Raw genomic sequence first — 25,013 nt, 5'->3', positions numbered from 1 at the left:
GTTGAACTATAAAGAAAGCTGAGTGCCGAAGAATTGATGCTTTTGAACTGTGGTGTTGGAGAGGACACTTCAGAGTCCCTTGGACTGCAAGGAGATCCAACCAGTCCATCCTAAAGGAGATCAGTCCTGGGTGTTCATTGGAAGGACTGATGTTGAAGCTGAAACTCCAATACTTTGGCTACCTCATGCAAAGAGCTGACTCATTTGAAAAGCCCCTGATGCTGGGAAAGATTGAGGGCAGGAGGAGAAGGGGACAATAGAGGATGGGATGGTTGGATGGCATCACCAATTCAATGGACATGGGTTTGGATGGACTCTGGGAGTTGGTGATGGACAGGGAGGCCTGGCCTGCTGTAGTTCATGGGGTAGCAAAGAGTCAGACACAACTGAGCGACTGAACTGAATACATGCATATTGGGAGGAAAGATTCCTTCAGAGAAGAAAATAAAGAAAAGGCCAATATTGTTTGTATTCAGTGGATAGATCAAGGAAAGTATGAGAAAGTTGACAGCACTTATTTTGAAAAGGCAGATTTTCTCCTTGCTATTTTTACATTAATTGAGTAATAGTTATTGGCATGTAGAAATAATAGCATTTCATTTCTACTCATAGTCAGCTATTCATTATTCTCAATTTGATTCTCTTATTAGTAATGCATTGGGTTTCTTTTATTATCGAAACACAGAGATTTGAATCTAAAGAAATTTGTTAAATCAGATTATGAATATCTAGACACTAGGGCCATATGGTTTGGGAAGAAAAGGAATGAAAGATCTTGATTTGGTTAAGTTTGTGGCTCTTATTTTAGTGAGGATTCTTGAACTAAGTGCTTGAATAAATTTAGTGAAATGAATTTCATAGATACCAAGAACATCAAACTTTTAGAAGTTACTTTACTTCTTGGCAAATTGTTGTTTCTTTAAAGAGTTTCAAACACCCAATAAAAGAGGCTCCTTCTCCATTAGTACATTCATAGGCAACAATATTTGGATAGATTAAATGAAATGAATCAGAAACACATGTATTACATTACTTTTAAAATAAACATGAGTTTTAAAATTATTGGGAAAGTGTCTAGCAAAATTCTAAGATGAAAACATTTTAAAAATGGATTAATACATTTCAGAAACCTGAAGGAGAAAAAAAGAAAGAGAACTGTTCTGTAATTAGAGCAGAACAAAAGTTATATTAATTTAAATAAATTTTATTTTATTAAAGAATCCCCTCTGGCTTGGCTCAGTTGACAATATTTTATGTAAACTAATTATGCCACAAATAAGTAATTGCCGTATTTTATATATATGGAGGTTCACATGGTAAAGAATCTGCCTGCAGTGTGGGAAACCTGGGTTCATTCCTTGGGTTGGGAAGATCCCCTGGAGGAGGGCTTGCAACCCACTCCAGTATTCTTGCCTGGAGAATCCCCTGGACAGAGGAGCCTGGTGGGCTACCATCCATGAGGTCACAAAGAGTCAAACTTGACTGAGTGACAAAGCACAGCATAGCACAAAAGTCAAATATGGAATTTTAAATGAAATAAGGAAATTGAGTGCTGGTGAAATGAAATGATTTCCCTTTAAGATCATGATCAAGATGTGAATCCATGATTTGTTCATTCCCTAACGCCCATCTATATCCACCTCAAGCTCTAAATGAAGAGTTTTCAGAACCATACATTTAAACCCACAGTGGTATGTAGTCATCCAGCTCAAATAGGGTTAGGGAGACCTAAAAGAGTATAGGAGTATGAAAGTTAAAAGGTAGGGTGCAAAAAATTTTTAATTCTTATCCATTCACTGGAAACAAAAATACAAAAAGAGCAGAAAGATGGGGGGAGGAAGGAGTTAGGTTAGAAGATGCTCAAATGCTTAGAATTCCAAGGAAGCCATACCACATCATTCATTAGATGAGTCATTCAGTTGTTTTCAAAACATCACTAGAATTTTCCAAATATAGATTTGCCTTTGAGCTTTATGATACTTTCAAATAAGATCATTTCAGTGTTGATTTTTATAATGGATGACCTCACATAGCAAAGCAACTCAAAACTTTCAGGGTGAGATATACATAAGATTTCATCTATACCCCTCAATCATTTTTCATATGAACACCTTAAAATAAGTACGATTTACCATTGAGCTTCTTTAGGGTACAATGTAAGGAAAGTATCATGTATTCTTTGGCAACAAATTAACACAACTTTAGGAATATCAAATTTGTTTAAAAATATTCAAATTTTGATTTTATTATAATTTAACCACAATAATATAGTAAGTCTAAACACGATGATTTTTCATGAAGCATGTAGATTTTAACTTGGGAGATAGTCGTCATTTTATCCTATTGAAATCTGTCCAAGGAAATGAAATATATGGCATGATCTGCTTGTTGATTTTTGGAAATTTTGGTAATTTTAAATTCAATCTGATCCTTAAAATAATAAAAGTTCTCAATGAATGACTTTTATCTATGAATAACTGTATTTTCAACTTATCTTTGATTTTTTTCCCCATTAAATCACCATGTAAAGTGATTTGAACAATACTGGAGTCCACACCTTGATTTGTACTGAACAGAAGAAGACCTTATAGAGGTTAATCTCCTTATGAAGTTTCATAGAGTTAGTTAATAGCCAAACTGAGACTCAGCTGATCCCAAACTGCAGGTTAACATGAACAGAAGGTTTAAAATTTGCAACCAATGGGAAAATATGTTAGTAAGTAACTAACAATATGTTAGTAAGATTGCAATGCTGACATTTGCTACCAGATAGTGATTGTACTTATATCTGTTATACAACTACTCATATGGGCAATTGATATCTGTGGGGTAAAAGATAAATGTCCCATTTAAGAGGTATTTTAAATTCTAATCCTATACACTTTCTTAGTCATTGTTGAAGAAACAACTCCCTTTCACCTCCTTTGCAAAATCTTACCCCCTTTCCCACCAGGTAAAGTAATCCACTCTCTCCTCTGTATTCCTGGAACAATCATTTCATAATCACATAATTATACTTACCCACAGTACACTGTGTTGTGATTATCTAGTTGTATTCTATTCCCTTGAATAAAAAAAATGAGTTGTAGAAAGAAAGATACTGGGACTTATTCATATTTATGCCCCTAATATTTGCTATAATACTATGAGGTAATGGCAAAAGCATCTTTATAGATTTTTTTGACTATAAGTCTCTGCTGCTGCTAAGTCGCTTCAGTCGTGTCCGACTCTGTGCGACCCCATAGACGGAAGACCACCAGGCTCCCCCATCCCTGGGAGTCTCCAGGCAAGAACACTGGAGTGGGTTGCCATTTCTAGTCATCCTTTACACAGGACTTTCTCTTTCACATTAAGTCTATCAGCAAATGAAATAGACTCTGCTGTAGATATATATATTGAGAATCTGATGACCTTGTTCCATCCCTCCTGCCACCTCCTTAAAGTCACTATCAGATCTTCCTGAGTTACAATTGCTTCCTGACTTCTTTCCATGATTTTGTACTTGCCTACCATGAACCCCCCCTCCCAAATATACTTGTCCCAATCATCTATACTTAATATATCAGTTCAGTGACCTTTGTTTTTCAGTTGAAAAATGTCAGATAAAGTAATACCTGAAGTAAATTGGGAGGCAACAATAATTCTTTGGAAATTGTAACTTTAGGGCAAAGAGTTGGAAAACAGTACTGGGTATGACTGCCTAAAACAGGTAAGCACAAGAGAGAGTTGAGCTCAGCGAAGGAATGGCTAGTTCTTCAGTAGACACAAAAGGAAGAGAGACAAGTTTGTGGTCTTACAGACTTCAGCAGGCTAGCTGCTGAAGTACAGTCCAAATGGCAGATGACAAATTCAACAGTAGCAAAAATTTCAATTGAACAAAATGATATGTGAAAAATATGAGATTAAGAGTATGACTCCAAGCTCAACTTCTCAGTTAAGAAAAGGGACCAAGGGCAAAAATCAGATAGAGGATTGCAACCTTTTCACTCATTCCAGAGTTGACGGCAGTTGCCAGCAACGAGAGAGAGGGGATGAAGCAAAAGGATGGATGTGGTTAATGAAATTGGTATCTTATCAAAAGCAAATTTATATGATGCCTATTACACTGTTGAAGAAATACTGTGCCAAAGAAATAAGCTTTGATTCTTAAAAAGCCTTGACTTTTTAAGATGCAAAACAATGCTCAGCCAATAGTTTCCATGAAAGGGAGGAAGTCTTTAAATTCAGCATACCCTTCAAGCAAGCCAGGCTCCCAACACCTGTCTCTGATGAAGCCAAGGAGATGCCTGCAAAATGACAGAAACTAGAGCTACGGAAAATAATGGGGAAAGCAAATCTTTCCAGAGAGCAAAATGAAAGCCTTTAAAGTGCTGGCCCTCTGGGGATCGGAATACTTTCCTCCTTCCCCTTCTATTGCATACCTTCCCTGAGAGGTATCTAACCCCTTCTATTGCATACCTTCCCTGAGAGGTATCTAATCTGGTGATCTTGTCCTACCATGCTGTGTTACATCTGGTGACACATACCATTATATTTTATTTAGTATCAAAAGCTGTCACACAGAAGAGATATCTTGGATTTTGAACTGAATATAGTGACTGGGTGACACGTTGAGCATTTTAAGTGAGTGTATTATTTGTGAAGAGAGAGAGAAATATATATTTGGTGATCAGAAGGGCAGACAGTAAGTGAATTTGACTAAATGCCCACCATTCTCATTTACTCTTCCTGAGTTTACACACAGGCTACATTTCCTTCCCTCCCTTGCAGTTTGTGAGGTGAGGTCACATGTTCCCTTTAGCATGAAACACGCTATTTAGAAGAAAACAAAGGTCTGTTAATGATGGCTAGTATGATATTATAGAATATTCAAAGAGGACCAATAGACAAAATATTATATGTAATCAGATAACCAACTGGATAGCTAACTTAAAAAATTAAAATGCAAAAATCAACAACATTTTACATGCTGATTAAAGTCAATTAGAAAACATCACAGAAAAGAGATTCTATTTACTGTGGCTGTAGAAACCATGAAGATATTAGGATTAAACCTAATAAAAAATACCTCTATGGAGAAAATTATAAAATATAACAGAGTGGCATAAGACAAGATTTCATATATATTCAGACATAGAACAGCTTTATGTACTGAAAGACTTAGTATTAACATATCAAGTTTCCACAAAGTGATCTATAAATTAAATGCAATCACATTAGCAATAGAGCTTTTAATGAAGTCTGACAAACTGCAGAAAATCTACACAAGAACAAAGGATCAAAAATAATCAAGAAAATTTTGTAGGAGAAGAAGTCAGAACAGTTAATCAGTGAGGTACTGATTACTATAAAATGCTAATAATTAAATATTATAATATTTTCAGAGAAAGAAGCAAATAGAGATTTGAGAGTTCAGAAATATGTGTTATTAGAAATGCATTATAAATTATGTCAGACAGAGCTGGTATCAAATAAAATTAATATTAGTAACAATTTAGTAATTAGTGCTGGAAAAATTGATTATTCATACAGAGAATTTAATACCTATGCCATAAAAATGGTGATTGGTGGATTAAATAATGTGCTATTATGTTTTACAATAAGAATATATATATTTTGGTTTTATCCACAGTTCTTGGACACAGAACTACTAAAACCTTTGTAACATCTTGAGTAATTAGGGTCTTGGGAGGATCTTTTGTCATAGTATTTGCTCTTTTGTCCTCAGTTTCTGAGATAGCTCCATAGCAATAAAGGTGAAAGGAATGCCTTTTGTTATTCATAAAAAGACAGTTTCAATCACATTTGAGTTTATGTTAATCAGTTGATTTTGCACAAGTCCCTAGATACCCACAGGATGGGGGCCGCTTGCCTGGGAGAACCAATGCTATAATTAGAGGATTGGAACTTTCAGCTTCCTACCTCCCTGCTCCCCAACCTTTGAAGGGAAGAGAGGCTGGAGGTTGCACTAATCACCATTGGCCAAAGATTTAATCAATCTTGACTATGCAATGAAGCCTTCATAAAATTCTATAAAGTATAGGGTTTAAAGAGCTTCCAGGTTGGAGATGACAAGGAGGTACTGGAGAGAGCATAGAAGGGCTGCATTCCTTGCTCCATAACCTTGCTCTGGGCATCCTATTCTGTCTGGCTGTTCCTGAGTTGTATCCTTTTATAATAATTCAGTAACCTAGTCAGTAAACTGTTCCCTGAGTTCTGCGAACCATTCTAGCAAAATATGGAATCAAAGACAAGGGTTGCAGTAACCACAGGTGACAACCTAAACTTTCAACTGGTGTCTGAAGTCAGGAGGCAGTGGTGCTGGAGTGAGCTTTTAACCTTTGGGATTTGATACCAATTCCCTATAGTAGTGTTAGAATTAAATTGAATCGTAGGATTCTCAGCTGGTGTTGAAAAATTGCTTGGTGTAGGGGAAAACAAAACCCATATATCTGGTGTCAGAAGTGTTGAGAGTGTAGCATGGTAGAGAAAGAGAAGCATTTTTTTTTTCTCTTTCAAATAAATAAATATATAAAGTAAAAATTTATAAATTACAAAACAAAATAAGGGGAAATGTCTTTATGGTCTATGAATAAAAGTATTTCTTGGAAAATTCAGAGAAAAAAGCAGAAATGGTAAAGTGATATTCATTAAAATGACTGTGGAAATTGAAACATTTCAATAAAAGAGAAAATAAAGTTAAAAACCAACACAAAGTGGTAAAAGATATTTTCAGTGGAAAAATTTGACACTGACATAGAATTTATAAAGAAAAGCTATGAGCTAGTAAGAAATACTATAAGCACCAAATAAAAAATTGTGTAGAAGTTTGGAATAAAGAATGGAAAATATAAATAGGATCTCAACTTCACTCTATATCATGAAAATTGAAAATAAAAAAGAACTCAAATGAAAATAAAATGAAATATTTCTCATCCAAATTTTTCAAAATTAAAAGACTAACTATAACAAGTGAGGATACAGATAGAGAGACAGGCTCCTATCCTACTGGTAGGAATGTAAATTGGTATGAGCACTTGGGAGTCATATGTTCATGTCCTGTAAAATGGCAATTCCAAATTAAGTTATGTACCATAAAATAATTATTGTATGTGTATAAGAAAACACAATAAAATTATTATTACAATCGTATTCAGAATAGTACCTTACCTAGAGGTAAGACATTAGGTCTAAAATAGTATATGAAAATCTATCAAATACTGATGTAAGCTGTAAGTACCATCGAAATGGTTTCAAGTGTGGAAATATACACAAAACTTTCCAATCCATTTTGAAGATAGCATTAGTCTAATTTCGAAGAAGAGTATCACTGAAAATTAATCCAGACATTAATTTCACTGTGAATATGACATAAAACACCAGGTAAAATACTAACAAATTGGGACAGTAGTATATAAAGAGAGAGATGCAACTTGGCTAGTTCTTATTTAAGGATTTTCCAGATCAAAAATATATATATATATACAGAGAGAGAGGTAACTTACTGCATTTATGGAATAAGGCCTATAGAATAGCAGTAAATAAGAACAATTAAGAATCATGTAAGGGACTTCTATTTTATTTGGCAATGTCAAAATAACTGGAACTGAAATCACCCTGATAAGGTAAACAATCCTAGAAATGGCAGGGGGAAAGCATGAGGAAATTATTTTCAGACACTGAACAGCAGGCAGTGAAGACTGCAATTTCTGAGAAAAGGAAAACTCATGGGATGAGCCCCATGATTGTTCTGGATCTCTACAGGAAGCTAGAGATCAAGTAGACATCACAACATGTGACTGCTTACATGAGGTTACCGCAGAGTAACTACTTGCAGGGCACATCCAGATAACAGAAGTCAGGCAGTTCTGACGGACTTAAAGAGTTCAAGTTGTAGCCAGAAGACAGAAATTATCTGAGTCTCAAGGAAGGTCCTAAACCATCCCAAAGAAAAAGAAATGCAGGAAGGCAAAACGGTTGTCTGAGGATGCTTTACAAATAGCTGAGGAAAGGAGAAGCAAAAGGCAAGGGAGAAAAGGAAAGTTATACACAACTGAATGCAGAGTTCCAGAGAACAACAAGGAGAAATAAGAAGGTCTTCTTAAAAGAACAATGCAAAAAAAAAAAAAAGAGGAAAACAATAGAATGGGAAAGACTAGTGATCTCTTAAAGAAAATTAGAACTATCAAAGGCATATTTCATGCAAGGATGTGAATAATAAAGGATGTAAATTGTAAGTACCCAACAGTAGCAGAAGAAATTAAGAATACACAGAAGAACTATACAAAAAAGATCTTAATGAGCTGGATAACAATGATAGTTTGATCACTCACCTAGAGCTGGGCCTTCGGAAAAATTACTATGAACAAAGCCAGTGGAGGTGATAGAATTCCAGCTGAGCTATTTAAAATCCTAAAAGATGGATGCTGTTAAAGTACTACACTCAATATGTGAGAAAATTTGGAAAACTCAGCAGTGGTCATAGGACTGAAAAAGGTCAGTTTCCATACTAATCCCAAAGAAGGGCAATGCCAAAGAATGTTCAAATTACTGTACTGATTTCACATACTAACAAGGTTATGCTCAAAATCCTTCAGGCTAGGCTTCAGTAGTACATGAACTGAGAACTTCCAGATGTACAAGCTGGATTTGAAGAGTCAGAGAAAACAATTTGCCAGCATTTGTTGGATCATGGAGAAAGCAAGGGAGTTCCAAGAAAATACTGACTTCTACTTCACTGACTATGCTAAAACCTTGACTGTGTGGATCACAACAATCTGTGGGAAATTCTTAAAGAGATGGGAATACCAGACTAACTGACTTGTTCTCCTGATAAACCTGTATGCAAGTCAAGAAGCAACAGTTAGAACCAAGCATGGAATAACCGACTATTTCCAATTTGGCAAAGGAGTATGACAAGACTGTATATTGTCACCCTGTTTATATAATTTATATGTGGAGTACATCATGTGAAATGCCATGCTGGATGAATCACAAGCTGGAATCAAGATTTCCAGGAAAAATATAAATAACCTCAGATATGTAGATGATACCACTCTAATGGCAGAAAAGGGAAGAGGAACTAAAGAGCCTCTAGATGAGGGTGAAAAAAGAGAGTGAACAAAGAAGAGGCAATTTTTTTTTTTCATTTTAATTTGCTCATCTGTATGGTAAACTTGTTGTATGGTGGTAAATTAGACCCAATCTAAATGTATATATGAGACTGGAATTTGGTAGACCTCAAAGTTCTTCTCAAAGTCAAGGCTATGGTTTTTCCTGTGGTCATGTATGCATGTGAGAGTTGGACTGTGAAGAACGCTGAGCGCCGAAGAATTGATGCTTTTGAACTGTGGTGTTGGAAAAGACTCTTGAGAGTCCCTTGGACTGCAAGGAGATCCAACCAGTCCATTCTGAAGGAGATCAGCCCTGGGATTTCTTTGGAAGGAATGATGCTAAAGCTGCAACTCCAGTACTTTGGCCACCTCATGCAAAGAGTTGACTCATTGGAAAAGACTCTGATGCTGGAGGGATTGGGGACAAGAGGAGAAGGGGACGACAGAGGATGAGATGGCTGGATGGCATCACTGACTCAATGGACGTGAGTCTGAGTGAACTCCGGGAGTTGGTGATGGACAGGGAGGCCTGGCGTGCTGCGGTTCATGGGGTCGCAAAGAGTCCGACACGACTGAGCGACTGATCTGATCTGATCTGATCTGAAAGTTCTCTGAGTTTTATACATATAAGATTTGCTGTGTATGACAGAAATATATTACATAAACTTTCTTTTTTATTACCTTCCCTTTTGCATACTAGTGGGAAGAACTATGCTAGTAGATGTTTGAATAGCTTGAGATCAGTTAACCTGAGAATGATCCTTCTAAGATCTTAGCATTTGGCTAGGGTTTAAACATTGAAGTAGCTTGATAACTAACATACTATTTAGGCTCTAGTATATATCCCGATTTTTCAAAAACTGGTAACAGAACAGAGATTTTAAAGGTCTATACTGCTTTTCAAATACAATCATTTTTTAAATCGTAGTTTATTTACATTGGCATTTCTACTCACCAACAGTCTAATGAATCTGTAAACCACAATTAAAGCACAATGCAAGAACTGTACAGTGCTACTTAAAGTTTTAATTTCCTAAATTATAAGTATAGGGTGTTAACTTCTGCCTATGTAATGAAAGAAAAATAAGTGTAATAGTGCAAATTAAAAGGCTTAAGGCTTTTAAAGTAAGATTCAATCTATCATTTTTCCCTCATGTAGTGAAATTGTCATAAATGAAATTGTGTCTTTCTATTCTATTTATTTATTTTATTTTTTAACTACAATATTGTATTGGTTTTGCCATATATCAACATGCATCTGCCACAGGTATACATGTGTTCCCCATCCTGAACCCTCCTCCCTCCTCCCTCCCCATACCATCCCTCTGGGTCGTCCACGTGCACCAGCCCCAAGCATCCAGTATTGTGCATCGAACCTGGACTGGCGACTCGTTTCGTATATGATATTATACATGTTTCAATGACACATTTAGAGTCATGTTTTCAAAGTACATATGGTGAGCAAAGTGTGTAAAGTTATAAACATATTTAAAGTGTAATGGTGTACAACAATTGCTATAATAGTAAGTAAAGCAATACCATAAAAATGAAGAAAATATTCTTCAACACATTGAGAAAGTTATTTTCAAAGCTTGGCCCATTAGGTTTGAACCAGAAATTTCCAGATAATGCCCACATTTGCATGACAATAAATATTTTACATTCCTTTGATGGCTTAGTACTTATTTTCGAATGGATGGGAGCACTGGCTCTGAGAGAAACAGGAAAAAAAAAAAAAAAAGACCTGCTGAATCATGTGAAGTCAAGTAGGTTGAATAGAAAGCAGAACTTTACAGAGGAGATACATAGTTAATCTTTGCTCTAATCAGAGATCTGCTGATCCAGGGACCCACTGGGATGCTGGAGCAGATTTATGCAGCTGATACCAAGTCAAATTTTGGCCAACTCTGCCCTCTTTGACGGTCCATGTTCATTATCTGTATCATGGCATGTCCAGACCAAGTCTGGGCACAGAAGCCTAACAAAGAACTTTGGGCACAAGTAGCTATCTTGCACTTGTGAGCTGCAAAAATTCAAAATTTCAGTGTGATTTTCTCTTGCTCCTCTATTTTAGAATGTTCGTTACCTTTTAATTAAGATGAAAATACCACGGAGAATGAAAACATTGTTATTTTGCTTAAGTGGTTTGGACTCAGACTGCTGTGCATGCACACATTTTCTCTGCTTCACAAAAGGATCAGTGCAATGAAGAGGGGTCAGCACACTTCTTCATGAAGGACAAGATAGTAAATATTTCAGGCTTCTTGCGCCGTATGGTCTCTGTCACAGCTTCCCACAGAATTCTGCCATTTTAGTGTGAAAGCAGACCCAGCCCGCACAGAAACAAACAAGACTCCCTACGTTCCAACAAAACCATAACTACAGACACTGAAATCTGAATTGTGTATAACTGTCACATTTCACAGAATAATCTGGTTTTCTTCAACTACTTAAAATGGTAAAAATGATTCTTAGCTCCTTGGCCGTACCAAAACAGGTGGCAGGCTGGATGTATGCCCATCTGTGAGTAGAACAATGGCAACCCACTCCAGTATTCTTGTCTGGAGAACCTCATGGACAGACGAACCTGGCAGGCTGCAGTCCATGGGGTAGCAAAGAGTTGGACATGACTGAAGCGACTTAGCACGCATGCATGCACACAGAAAGCAAAGTAAGATAAGTACTTCAACTTTTACTCTTTTCAACTCATATTTAGTATTATTTGAATTTGTTTTGCTAACTAATTCCTGAAATGTATCATGGTGGTGGTGGTGGTTTAGTCGCTAAGTCCTGTCCGACTCTTGGGACCCCATGGACTGTAGCCCACCAGACTCCTCTGCCCATGGGCTTTTCCAGTCTAGAATGCTGGAGTGGGTTGCATTTCCTCTGCCAGGGGATCTTCCTGACCCTAGGGTTGAACTCGTATCTGCCTGTGTCTCCTGCATTGCAGCTGGATTCTTTACTCACTGATCTACCTAGGAAGACCAAAATCTCAGTTTAAGAGAATCCAAATTTACCATCAAAGCAGTTAGTATGGAAATGCAGTTTAAAAATGTAAAACTCACCTGAAAACCTCAAATTCTAACTATTAGGTTAACCCACTGTATTACATGAATGCCACCATTGTGTTTGTATGTTTGAAATAGAATAAGATACTTGTCATGTAAGTTCAAGTTAGATTTAGAAAATGTAGAGGAAAGTGAAGTCGCTCAGTCGTGTCCGACTCTTTGCAGCCCCATGGACTGTAGCCTACCAGGCTCCTCCCTCCATGGGAATCTCCAGGCAAGAGTACTGGAGTGGGTTGCCATTTCCTTCTCCAGGGGATCTTCCTGACCCAGGGATGGAACCTGGGTCTCCTGCATTCCAGGCAGACGCTTTAACCTCTGAGCCACCAGGGAAGCCCAGAGGCAGAGGAACCAGAGATCAAATTGCCAACATCCATTAGATCATTGAAAAAGCAAGAGAGTTCTAGAAAAACATCTACTTCTGCTTTACTGACTATGCCAAAGCCTTTGACTGTGTGGATCACAACAAACTGCGGAAAATTCTGAAAGAGATGGGAATACCAGAACAAATTACCTTCCTCCTGAGAAATCTGTATGCAGGTCAAGAAGCAACAGTTAGAACTGCACATGGAACAACAGACTGGTTCCAAATCGGGAAAGGAGTACATCAAGGCTGTTTATTGTCACCCTGCTTATTTAACTTATATGCAGAGTACATCATGAGAAATGCCAGTCTGGATGAAGCACAAGCTGGAATCAAGATTGCCAGGAGAAATATCAATAACCTCAGATATGCAGATGACACCACCCTTATGGCAGAAAGTGAAGGACTAAAGAGCCTTTTGATGAAAGTAAAAGAGGAGAGTGAAAAAGCTGGCTTAAAATTCAACATTCAGAAAACTAAGATCATGACATCCATTCTCATCACTTCATGGCAAATAGATGGGGAAACAATGGAAACTGTGGCAGACTTTATTTTCTTGTCCTATAAAATCACTGCAGGTGGTGACGATAGCCCTAAAATTAAAAGATGTTTGCTCCATGGAAGAAAAGCTATGACCAATCTAGATAGCATATTAAAAAGCAGAGACATTACTTTGCCAACAAAATCCATCTAGTCAAAGCTATGGTTTTTCCAGTAGTCATGTATGGATGTCAGAGTTGGACTATAAAAAAAGCTGAGCTGAAGAATTGATGCTTTTGAACTATGGTATTAGAGAAGACTCTTGAGAGTCCCTTGGACTGCAAGGAGATCCAACCAGTCCATCCTAAAGGAGATCAGTCCTGAATATTCTTTGGAACGACTGATGCTGAAGCTGGAACTCCAATACTTTGACCACATGAAGTGAAGAACTGACTCATTTGAAAAGACCCTGATGCTGGGAAAGATTAAAGGCAGGAGGAGAAGGGGACGACAGAGGATGAGATGTTTGGATGTCATCACAGATTTGATGGACCTGAGTTTGAACAAGCTCTGGGAGTTGGTGATGGACAGGGAAGCTTGGCGTGCTGTGGTCCATGGGGCCTCAAAGAGTCGGACAAGACTGAGCGACTGAACTGAAGATACTTGTCATGTCGTCTTAGTGTAAAATGGGAACATTTGCTATGATTTCCCTTAATTAGAAGAAATCTCGCTCCTTAGCCACCACTGACATGGTATAATTTTACAGGGTTGACTACTTCATTATGTGGCAAATTATCTTACTGTTTAATTTTCCATTAATCCTTCTAGACTCTTTTACATTGGAAATTGTCACTCTACCTTTACATTTAATATTCTTCCCATATTAGTTCTGCTTCCTGAGACACTATTGGAAGTATCAGAAATTATAGCCCTTGCTGGAAACAAAGGGAGGAGATGGTGTCAAGACAATGAAACCAGGAAGCTGCTTCTGTGTATTTGATGTTTGTTGAATAAATCAAATTTAAGTTGTCAGGAACTGTGTTCTTGCTCTAAGTGTTTCTAGTAATAAAACCATTTCCAGCTAAACCATCATTAGGGGAGAGAGAGAGAAAGAGGGAGAGAGAGATATCAAGTAATTTACAAAGTCATCAGCAGTCTTTTGATGTTTTTATCTCACCTTGCAAACTAAAGCAAGTTGTGCCACTATCTATCAAGTCTTTGATAAATAAATGTCCCTTATCCCCAGTTCCTGGCATATACTACATGCCCCAGGAATGTTCTTAAATGAACAATCTGCAATTTCGGATTCACTTTAAGCTAGTTCAACATCTCATTTTATGTGATTGCTTAAATATCCATCTGTGATTTTGTATTTGGACTCTACTTTACTTTCCTGGGGACATTCCCTGTTCCCCAGAAACATTGTTTATGTAACTCTTTGTATCATCATTAAAACTTTGTCTTTTGAGCACTAAGTATGATATTTGGGATTAGAAAGTGCTCAATAAATTTATCTATAATTATTCCCCCCAAATTCTGCTTACCTAGCATTCTGTTAAATGCATGTGAAGTTGTTTAAGCTGATAATTGTTTAAGGTGTTTTTGGATTGGGTATACGCTATTAAAAAGGGCTACAACGTGCACATCAATTCCAATAATTAAGGTACTGAGTGTGTTTTTAAGATGATGGAGTCTTTTAAACTCTTCGGATCCTATAATTCAGTAAGTTACCTACAAGACAGTCCATATATAGGTACTCATAAGTCAGTGAATAAATAAATATCTGTTTTATATACTGATTGGAGTCCACACTTTACAACAGAAAATCCTCTTAAATATACAGATCTCACAACCACTTCATGAGATAGATTAAAAATACCTGTACTGTACAGAAAAGAAACCAATTCACAGATACACTAAGCCATTTTCCCAAGATCACAGTTGTTAAATGGTGATGCCAAGATCATAAGATTAATCCAAGTCTGATTCCAGGGTATTCACTCTAAACCAGCTCAAAATCTCATATGGCAAGGTCAATTAACTCGATGATATTAAGTTTCAAATGAGTTAAAATTGTAATTTCATATATAAGCCTACATATTAAAAACAAAACCTAAAATTTAGGTTTCTCCAAAATTTCTTTGTTGAGCAAACAATATAAGATTAAGATATTATGAAATTATTAATTCAAGCAAAAACTATTTATCAAGTATCTATGATCTAGAGGTGGTCCAAATACTTTAGATATATTTGTAAACAAGTACACAAAAATCGCTGTTATTAAGTAACTGATAGTCTTGTGGGTCATTTCAGTTTTCTTTAATTTTCTGCCCTATATTGGGCAATTTTCAAGAATTTAGAGTAAACATAACCAATACACAAGTATAGGGCTTCCCTGGCAGATTAAACTGTAAAGAATCAGCCTGCAATATTGGAGACCCAGGTTCAATCCCTGGGTCAGGAAGATCCCCGGGAGAAGGGAATGGTTACCCACTCCAATATTCTTGCCTGGAGAATCCCATGGAAAGAGAAGACTGGCAGGCTACAGTTCATGGGGTTGCAAAGAGTCTGACACAACTCAGCGACTAACACTTTCACTTTCTTTCATATTAGGCAATTTTCAAGAATTTTAGAGCAAACATAAATGATCTATAAGTATAACCCCACAGCATTAAAATGTTTTGACATCTAATGTTGGGGCAAATGGGACTATATATCCCTGTTTTAGTCACCATAGGAATGTTCACAAGTCATGCTTTCCTTCCATTTTGTTGTTTAACAGATGCTAACCATTACACTTTATCACCAGCTAAGGGGGAAGTTGCTGCTGCTGCTGCTAAGTCACTTCAGTCGTGTCCGACTCTGTGCGACCCCATAGACGGCAGCCCACCAGGCTCCCCGTCCCTGGGATTCTCCAGGCAAGAACACTGGAGTGGGTTGCCATTTCCTTCTCCAATGCATGAAAGTGAAAAGTGAAAGAGAAGTCACTCAGTCGTGTCCAACTCTTCGCGACCCCATGGACTGCAGTCTACCAGGCTCCTCCATCCATGGGATTTTCCAGGGAAGAGTACTGGAGTGGGGTGCCATCGCCTTCTCCGAGGGGGAAGTTAGGCAGTACCAATCTAAGGAGAGCCTGTTTCTTGCTGTGATCACTTGGCTTAGCTTGCAAGAAAACAGTAAGATCCATCCCTGGGAAAGAAGAGTGAAATTTTTATTATTTGTATTGCTAGCCCTTACTGGAAGTTTTGAGATTAATATTCATTTCACTTCTAAAGTTATTATTTACCCCATCACATACCAAGTTAGTTATAATGCAAAAAAGAAGAATATTTTCTCTTTTCTTACTGTTTAATATCTTTAAAGACTTCCTAAATTAAAGTAGTATTTATCAATAATAAAGGAAAGCTAATGTTGAGAGAAGTTATTTGTTTTCTTTTAAGGGTAAATGTATTCTTTTTGAATAAAAAAAATTCTTAATGGCTTTTATAAAATAGGAGATTATCAATGCAAAACAATTCCACTAATTTGAATTTCAATAAAAACTTTTAAACAACCTAACTTGTTTTTATGACAGTTTGGGGGAAGGTAAAGGAGAGTATGATTTTACATTTCCTCCCTTTTCCATCAAAAATCAGACATTGAGAATTGTGGCAGATCATTTCATTTATCTTTATGGAGTAAGGCTACTCAGACTTTATGATTGCTGAGCAATATCAATATATACACATATTCACACATATATCTATGAATTGGGTCTGTGTATATACATATAAATTTTATGCACATTTTAATAAAGTATAAAAATTAAGTCTCTTCTCAGTTCTCGACTTTCTCAATAGTTAACAAACAATCAAGAAAGCTCTGGAGGATTCTTAGCTTGGTACTTAGAGTTGCTAGCAGAGTCCTTTTGACTCAGGTACTCAAGCAGATACGGGGTAAATTAAAGAGAAGCAGAGAAATGTTTCAACATCATTCTGAAACCTCAAATAGCACTGGCACATCAGAAGGAACTCCACGGAATCTTGACTCTGTACAACTCTGAGATGGTATTTAGTTTCAATCTTTCTATTTTTCTTTAGACTCTACAGTTTTTTATGGGGCATAGGATTTGGGAAGCATATCAGGGCGTGTGAAATGCTATAAATACTTTTTTTTTTAAACAACTATTACACTAGTGATTAAGACTGGTATCATAAGAGAAGAACTGAAACTCTTTTTTCTGCCAACTATAGAATTATCCTAATTCCTATACTAAGAAATCATATAAAAGCGGTCATTAAACATAGGATATAGTAGCAAAATAGATATATCTATTAATAAGAATAAAGTAAATATCTTTGTCTCTAAATTCAAATTGTCCATTGTGTAGTCCATAAGTATTACAGAACAAGAACTTGTTCTGTTTTCTAGATGCATATCAAACACAGGGGGAAAAATAGAACTGATAATGCCTCATTTTTAAGGACAATTGCAAATATGAGATGTAACGTACTTCCAAAGCAACAAGAAAAAAGAAAAGTTCTCTGCAGAAAATTGACAAACAGGGAAAAATATGTACAAAGACATAACTTCTCTAATGTTGCTATTAGAAACAGCATATAAACAATAATCAGTAGATGTTGATTGCTTTCCTATATAGATGACAATATTCATATCAAACAAAAATAACAACACAAATAATAAAGCTGCATGGAAGAATGATAAAAGTATTCAGAATGTATTTAGGACTGAGAAGGACTTTGCTGCTGCTGCTGCTAAGTTGCTTCAGTCGTGTCTGACTCTGTGCGACCCCATAGACGGCAGCCCACCAGGCTCCCCTGCCCCTGAGATTCTCCAGGTAAGAATACTGGAGTGGGTTGCCATTTCCTTCTCCAATGCATAAAAGTGAAAAGTGAAAGTGAAGTTGCTCAGTTGTGTCCGACACTTCACGACCCCATGGACTGCAGCCCACCAGGGTCCTCCGTCCATGGGATTCTCCAGGCAAGAGTACTGGAGTGGGGTGCCACTGCCTTCTCTGGAGAAGGACTTTACATAGCAGCAAAGAGCAAAATGGAATAGTATTGTACTTGGCTGCTTTTCCTATCACATTCAAATGTATTAACTACATTTTAAATGTATTAAATTAATAGGTGGCTATCAAACTGTTTCAAAAAACAAAACACTTTATAATTGAGCATAGTATTCTACCAGCATTTCCACATTTTTGAATCTCCTTGATTTAATGTTTCTGGAGTTTCGGTAATGCTAAAGTGGCCTTTCTTGGTAAACACATCACCACAAAAATGTGATATATGTGTTCCGTATCATTTCCTGCATTATGTGTGTGGGTTGTGGTTGTTGCTTGAGTTCCCATGACTATTAAGTGAGGAAGTTGGGTATAATTCCTGGCAGCATAGTAGTTTATCCGTTACATTATAGAGTGGATCATATTTCAAAACGTTTTTCTGAGATAATTACAAAAATAAAAAACAAATGGCAGGGTTATCAGCTCTCATTACCAATTGCTTAGTAAATGTTAAAAAAAAAACTCGCTAAAAATAGTCACAGGAAGCAATAATTTCAATGACAAATTGTTGGGCTGTTTACTTAGTGTGCTAAGCAATACATTTTTGATCAAAGATAAACAGTTTAAAAGTTACATTGGCGCTGCTGTTGGAGAGGGGAAGGGTAGAGAGGAAACTGCTATTCCCTGAAGGCTGATGTACCTTGTAAAACAATCTGTCTTCAAACCAAAATGAAAGAGCGCCCAAAACAGCTCTGAATTGCATGACGAGACCCTGGAGATGCCGTTCATTACACAATTTGCTATAGCAGTTTGCAGATGTCTCATTTTGTGGGTCAGATTCGGCACTTTATTTTTGTGTTTGTTTTTTTAAATTATATTGCACAGCCTTGGTTCTCAGTTCTTTCCTGATTTCTATCGCCATTCCTACACAGGGCGCAATATCCATTTTGAACAAACGGAGACACGGCATCCTTGTGTCAAACACTGTGACTGATGAAAGAGCTTCTACACTCTGGCTCTGAAGCAAGTAAGGTACTTACTAGAAAATGGCCCTTTTATATAGTGCATCCAACTATAATATTGGAAGGCTGGACTTGTAACCACTTTAGAGAGAAAGTACCCAAGAGTACACGGTGAGCTGATCAGCGGAATGCCAACTCCAAGCTGCAATGAGGCAATGATTTCAAATGACTCATTTTGGCACATTTGACTTTAAGGATATAATCCTATAGCATTTACAGAATCTTTGCTAAAGCCAATAAAACTTATTTTATAAGCTAAGGAGAACTGCTCACAAAATACTTTCTTCAGAGATGTGTTCAAAAGTTGAGTTTTTGGTTTTAACTGAGGTCTTATTCAGGCAATGACAACTCTCACAAGGGAAATATCCTTTTTTTTTTTCCCCCTTAATTTGGGAAAAAGATATCATTATGCCTTGGGAAGTATTATATTTTCATAATCATCTGCAATGCTCATTAGTCTTATTATATCTGAAGCACTTGTATTTGTTGAAGTAGAAGCAGCTGAGATAAAAGAAATTTGAAAGTAAAATCATTACACGTTTGAGTCGGTGCCTTTTCAAACTGGAAGCTTGCTCTATTACTCTTAATGAGCTGATGCCCCAAACACTCAAAACAGATTCTTATTCTTAACCTCTTTTGAACCTCTGATTTAAAACTATGATGTGCTTTCATAAGGAAAAAAAAAAAAATAAGCTGTCTTTAATTTGGGGGAACAAGAGCCCATCTTTCAAACTACTTGCTAGTGATATTTAACTAGGTCTGAGATGTAATTAATGTATTGGATAGGATTCTAAGGAAAATCTATTTTTATTAAGTATTTTAAAACTTTTAGGGTTAAGTATACGTAATCTAACCCATGGGGCTTCCCAGTGGCTCAGCAGTAAAAGAATCTACTTGCAACGCAGGAGACATAGGAGACTCAGGTTCAATTCCTGGTTGGAGAAGATCCCCTGGAGTAGGAAACGGCAACCCACTGTCCCGTATTCTTAACAGGAAAATTCCATAAACAGAGGATCCTGGCAAGAGTCGGACATTACTGAACATGCCCACAGTCTAACCCATAAGCCCTTGTTAGGGATAGGTGCTTAAAATTTAAGAAAATACTTACATGGCCAAATTAGTTACTGTGATTAAAAAAAAAAACATATGGAAATAAATACACTACATACATACAGGTACAAGTAAAACTGGGGAAAGCTGGATAAGCTTGGTGGGTTGTAACAATACTAATATCTTCGTTTTATACAATATCATACTGTAGTTTACCATTGATAGGAAGTAGCTAAGTGTTCTACAGAATTTCTAAATTATTTCTCTCAAGTACATATGAATCTACAATTATCTCAATAAAAATTACAACTAAAAAAGTTACATCTTTATTTTATCTATCCATAGTCTCTACTTTTACATAAGGAATAGGCATTTTAATTTAACAATAAATGTTCTTGATATTTTAATAGATACTGTATAGTAAAAATTACATATCCTAAATTTAGCATATTAGAAGGTGCAGATTATGAAACTTTCTAAGGTAATAAAATACAGTGTTAGTTTAGAGGGAGAGAAGGAGAGTTTCAATATTTGAAAAGAGAAAATTTCTCATTCCCAGATACTTTTTTGCTGTATCTAATAAAATCACTGTTATAAATCACTAAAAGCTACATATTTGTGTTGATCTCATTTTAAGCTAATGCAATCCAGCTTTACACTCTACTTTGTAAATCAAAAGAAACATGGGACAGGGGAATGTTTGCACTGAAGTTCTAAAGCTGGAGGAAGGCATCACTCTTAATCAAGAAGCACTAAAGTGATATATAGTGCTGTAGAAAAAGTACTAGATCAGAAGAAATGAAAACATTTATGTTTAATAGTTTCCTTTTGGTGACCTTAACTCTGCTAAATTTGTCTTTGATAAATTGCAACAGAGACTGTCAGCTAAAATGGTCAACATATTCACTATTTAAACAATAACATTTTTGCAGTAATAATCTTGAATGTGTTTAAGACGTACTACTTTTGTGAAATATTAAGCTCTATTCAGGACCCCAGAGACTATAATGACTCATACTGGTTTCTGGTGTGAACAATGGGCATAGATCCAGTAGCATAAAATTACAATTAGCATCAATTCATGAACTATGCTCCAGTAAACTACGTATCTCTGGTTCATCTATATAGAACCTATGAGATTTCCAGGTGCTTTGTATAATATCTCATACTCTATTACCAGCAAAATAAAGATAACGATGATCCCACTCCTCATGGAAAAGGCTAATTTCCTCTTAACACTACAGTGACAGTTGTATCTACAGTAAACCCACAGGTTAGTATTTTAGTACAGTGTCAGTGGAATAAACCAAGGAATTGCCTTTGTGGGTAGGAATTCACCTGGAGTCATTACAGTTGGAAACAACAATCACCTTGTTCTTGCCATTTCCCATTGAGTTTACCTATATTTAAGCTCCTTGAGAGGTTTCAAAGGATCAGACCACCAAGCCAGGGTGTATTTTCCTGGAAAACTACTAAGAAGAAATAGACCTTGTAAATCAAGGAAACTTTACTAATTCTTTGTCATTTGTCAGCACTAAGTCTGTGCTATGCCAAGCTGCAAGGAGAAGAAAAAAAATAAAATATCCAAATATTAGCCAATACCCAATGTCCTGATGTTTTAGAGGTTTACAGCCTTGAAACTGCCAGTGTATTCATTCATAAGCCTTATAAAATGCACATGTTATTTTTTGTTTTCTTTCTATTGCCTTTTAAAATTTCCAAAAATGTTCACTAAAATCACTATCAAAGTCAGGTGAGGGACAGGAAAATAGAGAACTAATTTTTCTTCAAAATATACTTAGCATCCTACTGATCAGTTATTCAGGTGATTACTCTTATTTTTATTTAAAATTGTGATTACTCTTATTTAAAATTATGTATATATCAGATTTGACTTTATATTCTGGTGCACATGGTAATATGGACAACATGCTATCAAAGTAACTAGATTTCATTTAAACAAGGTCTGCAATGCTCTAAAAAGTTTCAATTCTAATGTGAATTTTTTCACCATATCTGTAAATTTCAATGAAAGAGATAAAATTTTACTGAAATGAAGGTGAGAAAGATTGTATGAAATACATGTATATATTTATGAAATATGTATGTTTCTTCTAATACACAAATATCACCAGTCTATCTCCAGGAGATTCAAACCTGGGCAATGATAGAGGTCCAATATGTTTCAATTTTTGCTTCTACTGTCATATAAAAAACCATGATAATGCATTTATTTTTATACATTGTTGCTTAAAGGTTTTATTTGGCAATGTAGGACATTAGAATATGTTTTTAGTGAACAGTTTGCTTAATTTCATTGAAGATGTTTAGATATATGAAGTGTGGGTCTCCATTGTATTCTTGCCCTACAATTAGGTGAGACTGTACAGATGTATTTTTTATGAAGACATGCACTCGCTTCCTTCCCTCACAGCTATGAGGCTGCTAAGCTGAGTTCACCCCTGTTTTCTTCCCCACTATTTACGTGGCTTTCCTTTATGATGGACTCTAAATTTCAATGATATGTTTATACCTTTTGTAAGGAATGATGTTGAAGCTGAAACTCCAACATTTTGGCCACCTGATGCGAAGAGCTGACTCATTTTAAAAGACCCTGATGCTGGGAAAGATTGAGGGCAGGAGGAGAAGGGGACAACAAAGAATGAGATGGTTGGATGGCATCACCGACTCAATGGACATGGATTTGGGTGGACTCTGGGAGTTGGTGATGGACAGGGAGGCCTGATGTGCTGAGGTTCATGGGGTTGCAAAGAGTTGGACACGACTGAGCGACTTAACTGAACTGAACTATGCCTCCTAAGTTGTTTGAAGATAGAAAGCACTTTTCACATATCTTTAAAATTCTTAGGTCTAGTAGCAGTAGCACAGTTAGCAGTTGCTCAAGAAAATGTCTGTTCAGTTTTACATTGCACCTGTCACCGAAGAACATCAGATGTTAGTACATATAGTGTGTGTGTGTGTGTGTGTGCGTGCGTGCGTGCGTGCTCAGTCATGTCTGAGTCTTTGCAACCTCATGGACTGTAGCCCACCAGGCTCCTCTGTCCATAGAATTCTCCAGGCAGGAATACTGGAGTTGGGAGCCATTTCCCACTCCACAGTAACTTCCCAACCTAGATATCAAACTCGAGTTTTACATCTCCTGCATTGGCAGGTGGATTCTTTACCACTGCTCCACTTGGGAAGCACATATTAGGACAGAGTAAATAAACTTGATTTTCTGACTTGTGAACTTCTGGCATCCTCATGAAATTCAGTTTTCTTCATTTACTCATACATGCAAACTTCCCATGTAATTAATGCATTAATTTTTCTTTCTTGCTGAGGCATTGGCATTGATTCTTTTATCAGTAGCGATGCATGTAAAGACATTTAACAAAACCAATGTTTAGGTTTGAAACTTGTCCTCCAAGAATATACTGCAGTCCTAACCCCCAGTACCAGTGAATATGACCTTATTTTGAAATAGAGCCTTGGCAGAGAATAAACGTAAGATGAGGTTATCACAGCAGACCCTCATCCTATATAACTGTGTCCTTATGAAATGGAGAAACCTGGACCCAGACACGAGGAGAGTGCTGTGTGAATATGAAGGCAGATACCTGGGAGATGCTTCTCTAAGCTGAGGAATGCCAAAGGTTGCCTGACAACTACCAGAATCAGGAGACAGGCATGGAACAGACTGCCCCTCCTGGCTGTCAGAAGCAACCAAACCTACTGACGCTTTGACCTCAGATTACTAGCCTCCAGAACTGTGAGACGGTACATTTCTGTGATTTCAGCCACGCAGTTAGTGGTACTTTGTTAAGGCAGGCCTAGGGAATGAATTCTCAGAACTGATTACTTGGGGAAAATATAAATGATTAGAGTGACGAAAGTGTGAATAGTTGTATTTTGAGAGAATTTCTAGAATTAGCCATTGGGAAATTGCAAAGAGAAAAGTCCAGTTTGGGATGAATGCCTATGCAAAACCGGACGTCCTGGTGAGAATGAGGCCAGGTGGGTTTTTATGAGTGGCTTTAGCATAGATTGGAATAGCATGAAATAAAGGCAGGGAAAAGGGAATAGAAGATCCTAAACTTTCTAATTGTGTCCTTTTATTCTCTCCTCATGGTCCACCATTTGCTTTTTCCTAACGTGATACCTGCCAGGGAGATCATATGGGCAAAGCATCTCTGCTTCTAAATTAGCCCAGAAGTTTAAAAAAAAAAAAAAAAAAAAGATTCCTGGTTTGCTTTCCTGTGAAGATTTAAGATAAAATATAAAGAGCAAGCATGCTGATGATAGAAAGGTTAGACTCAGATTTTATATTTTTTTAAAAAGGAATTTTTAAAACACATATTGTGTGTGAAGAGATGTAGCAGGGTACTAATAGTGTAGGCCTTTTAAAAATCAATAATTGGTGTTAGTAATAAGAGCTGTGCTGACAGCCAGCTGTGACACTGCCCTCATTCCTGCAGTGCGGAATGGGAAAGGAACCAGCGATGATTACCAACTCTGAGTATCGCTTGCAGTCAAAGCTTCATTTAAAAAATTAGTAAAATACCCTTTTTTACCTTAAAATATGTGTCCCAGTATTGAAAGAGGAGCTATATAAAGAGTTCAGAATAGAACGGCTGCAAACTGTTCAAATCAAGAGTATTTCCCAGTTGGGCTACCGGCCTACATTGTAGAACTTAGACTTTAGTCAAAACCTCTTCTTCTCCCAATTAAAGAAAAAAGGTTGAGGTGCCCACAGGCCTTTGCAGCGTGTTTGGTATGACTTCTAACCCCCCTTCCACTTTCTGTATATGCCTCTTCTTTATACCACCCCCTGGTCTCGGGGCAAAAATCTAGTCGCTAATACAAATTAGGCTGTTAGCCTCTCTTTCACAATTTTTAGAAGTCAATGCTGAA

The sequence above is a fragment of the Bos indicus x Bos taurus genome, chromosome 7 (assembly GCF_003369695.1).
Source record: "Bos indicus x Bos taurus breed Angus x Brahman F1 hybrid chromosome 7, Bos_hybrid_MaternalHap_v2.0, whole genome shotgun sequence".
In the NCBI taxonomy this organism is placed as follows: Eukaryota; Metazoa; Chordata; class Mammalia; order Artiodactyla; family Bovidae; genus Bos; species Bos indicus x Bos taurus.
Note: the sequence above shows the minus strand (reverse complement) of the source record.